Source organism: Schistocerca serialis, chromosome 12 (assembly GCF_023864345.2).
Source record: "Schistocerca serialis cubense isolate TAMUIC-IGC-003099 chromosome 12, iqSchSeri2.2, whole genome shotgun sequence".
NCBI lineage: Eukaryota > Metazoa > Arthropoda > Insecta > Orthoptera > Acrididae > Schistocerca > Schistocerca serialis.
Window position 1 is genome coordinate 104,000,787 of NC_064649.1, and position 3,581 is coordinate 104,004,367.

Sequence of the window (3,581 nt, forward strand, 5' to 3'; positions counted from 1 at the left end):
ACGGAAACCCGAGGTCGCTGTTGGATCACCTGCTGCACTAGCTGCGCGTTGCCCTCTGTGGTTGCCGTACGCGGTCGCCCTACCTTTCCAGCACGTTCATCCGTCACGTTCCCAGTCCGTTGAAATTTTTCAAACAGATCCTTTATTGTATCGCTTTTCGGTCCTTTGGTTACATTAAACCTCCGTTGAAAACTTCGTCTTGTTGCAACAACACTGTGTTCTAGGCGGTGGAATTCCAACACCAGAAAACCTCTGTTCTAAGGAATAAACCATGTTGTCTACAGCACACTTGCACGTTGTGAACAGCACACGCTTACAGCAGAAAGACGACGTACAGAATGGCGCACCCACAGACTGCGTTGTCTTCTATATCTTTTACATCACTTGCAGGGCCATCTGTTGTTGAAAATTGTAACTACTGTAATTTCGAAAGTTTGTCCGCCTGAAAATGTACTGTTGTCCCAAGCATATTGCAACAAACGGTGTATTTCTATCGCTGCTCGTTTGGTTTTTATTGCCGTTTCAAATATACCGGTCATTTTTGAAACACCCTGTAAATAGCAAATGATAATGGCGCCTTGCTAGGTCGTAGCAAATGACGTAGCTGAAGGCTATGCTAACTATCGTCTCGGCAAATGAGAGCGTAATTTGTCAGTGAACCATCGCTAGCAAAGTCGGCTGTACAACTGGGCAAGTGCTAGTCAGTCTCTCGAGACCTGCCGTGTGGCGGCGCTCGGTCTGACAGTGGCGACACGCGGGTCCGTCGTATACTAACGGACCGTGGCCGATTTAAATGCTACCGCCTAGCAAGTGTGGTGTCTGGCGGTGACACCACACTAAGGACATCACACACATCCATGCCAGAGGCAGGATTCGAACCTGCGACCGAGCGAGTTGAAACTGCGACTGGTCGGCCAGAACGGTTTTCGTCAGTCACTGAGTCGCCACCATTTTTGAACTGCTCTACTCATTTATAAAAAGTTGCACGATTCATACAACCATGGCCGCGCGGTGTAGCCGCGCGTTCTTAGGCGTCTTGTCACGGTCCGCGCGGCTCCCCCAGTCGGAGGTTCGAGTCCTCCCTCGGGCATGTGTGTGTGTTGTCGTTAGCGTAAGTTAGTTGAAGTTAGATTAAGTAGTGTGTAAGCTTAGGGACCGATAACCTCAGCAGTTTGGTCCCATAGGAACTTAAGAAAAAAAATTACACAATGGTAACATGTATCCATGTATACCTGTTGGACATCGAGTACATGTGAAACAAAGCTATGAAAACCTAGAAGTAGTGCTAAATAAAATAGGCCATTCTGGTCATAGTTGGATGATATGTGGGGATCTAAAAGTAACACGCATGCTCCTTGGTCAGCAAGGTGGCTTTAGCAAATCTCCATGTTTCGTGTGTGAATGTGTAAGTAGGTTGTTTAGGTTTTTATGTTGGTAACGCCATGTAGCGCTCTATATGAAAATCACTGGCTGTGCTGTGTGGAGTCTGTGGCTGGTTTGCATTGTTTTTTGCTATTGTAGTGTTGGGCAGCTGGATGTTAACAGCGGGGTAGCGTTGCGCAAGTTGGAGGTGAGCCGCCAGCAGCGGTGGATGTGGGGAGAGAAATGGCGGAGTTTTGAGAGCGGATGATCTGGACGTGTGTCCATCAGAGACAGTAAATTTATAAGACTGGATGTCATGAACTGCTATATATATATATATATTATGACTTTTGAACACTATTAAGGTAAATACATTGATTGTTCTTTATCAAAATCTTTCATTTGCTATGCCTATCGGTAGTTAGTGACTTCAGTAGTTTTAATCTTTTATTTAGCTGGCAGTATTGGCGCTCGCTGTATTGCAGTAATTTGAGTAACGAAGATTTTTGTGAGGTAAGTGGTTTGTGAAGGGTATAGGTTATTGTTAGTCAGGGCCATTCTTTTGTAGGGATTATTAAAAGTCAGATTGCGTTGCGCTAAAAATATTGTGTGTCAGTTTAGTGTTGATCAGAATAGGTAAAGAGCGAAATGTCTGAGTACGTTCAGTTCTGCACAGCTGTTTGAAAATCAGATAACGTAAGGGGTTTATCAGCCCAGTAATTAATTAATTTTTCTAAGGGGACGTTTCAAATGATCCAAAAAACCTACTCCTACCAGCTCTACATATAAAGTTAGGTGTAATGAAACAGTTTGTAAAGTCTTTACCCAAAGATGGACCATGTTTTAAGTATCTCTGCCAAAAGTTTCCACACGTTTCAGAAGCTAAACTAAAAGAAGGCGTCTTTGTCAGACCTGACATTCGAAAATTGATGTTTGATGTTAACTTTGAATCCACAATGACCTTAAATGAGAAAGAAGCATGGCTGTCGTACAAACAAGTCGTTACAAAGTCCTTAGGACATGAAAAAGGCCTAGAATATGTTTTTATTATAGCTACAATGTTAAAGAAGTTTAAAACTTTAGGATGTTTAAGGAGCCTGAAAGTACACTTTTGGAACAGTCACCTTGATTACTTCCCTGACAATATGCGAGACGTTAATGAGGAGCGAGGAGATAGTTTTCACCAGGACATTAAAGTGATGGAAAAACGCTACCAAGGCAGCTGGAACACCAACATGATGGGGGACTACTATTGGCCTATATGAAGGTAGTATCTGTTCCCGAAAGAACAGATACCATTTATCACCGTGCAGCTTCACTAGAATAAAATGATAGTGAAATCGAAATCCTAGCTGTAATCAGGCGTTGATATACTTCATTGGGGACAGTTGAAAATGTGTGCCCCGACCGGGACTCGAACCCGGGATCTCCTGCTTACATGGTAGACGCTCTATCCACTTGAGCCACCGAGGGCACAGAGGATAGTGCGCCTTCAGGGACTTATCCCTCGCACGCTCCCCGTGAGGCCCACATTTCCAACATGTCCACACCGCTACGTTCGTACTGCTCCTTAGAGATGTTTACCCATCACATTCATTACTCGTGGCAGCTTAATCTACCAACTCCCGTTGGGGCATAGCGTGTGCGTTCGCACAAGAAGGTCAATGGCCAAGTGGCCATATTTTAACTATACAAGGTGTTACAAAAAGGTACGGCCAAACTTTCAGGAAACATTCCTCACACACAAATAAAGAAAAGATGTTATGTGGACATGTGTCCGGAAACGCTAAATTTCCGTGTTATAGCTCATTTTAGTTTCGTCATTCCAACGTGATCAAATTGTAAATTTTCACAATCAACATGTGTGGGCTGACAAGATCCGCACGCAATTGTGCAATCACGTCATCAACACAGATTTTCTGAGAACGTTTGGGCAGGCATTGTTGGTGATGTCTTGATTGGGCCCCATGTTCTTCCACCTACGCTCAATGGAGCACGTTATCAAGATTTCCTACGGGATACTCTACCTGTGCTGCTAGAACATGTGCCTTTACAACTACGACACAACATGTGGTTCATGCACGATGGAGCTCCTGCACATTTCAGTCGAAGTGTTCGTACGCTTCTCAACAACAGATTCGGTGACCGATGGATTGGTAGAGGCGGACAAGTTCCATGGCCTCCACGCTCTCCTGACCTCAACTCTCTTGACTTTCATT

At 44.4% G+C, this 3,581-nt stretch overlaps 1 non-coding gene across 1 annotated transcript; it reads right to left on the reverse strand.

Moving 5' to 3' along the window:
- Positions 1 to 2,761: 2,761 nt before the first annotated feature.
- Trnat-ugu (transfer RNA threonine (anticodon UGU)) lies at positions 2,762 to 2,836 on the reverse strand. Its single transcript has one exon. It is a non-coding gene; the product is annotated as a tRNA-Thr (tRNA).
- Positions 2,837 to 3,581: the final 745 nt, after the last annotated feature.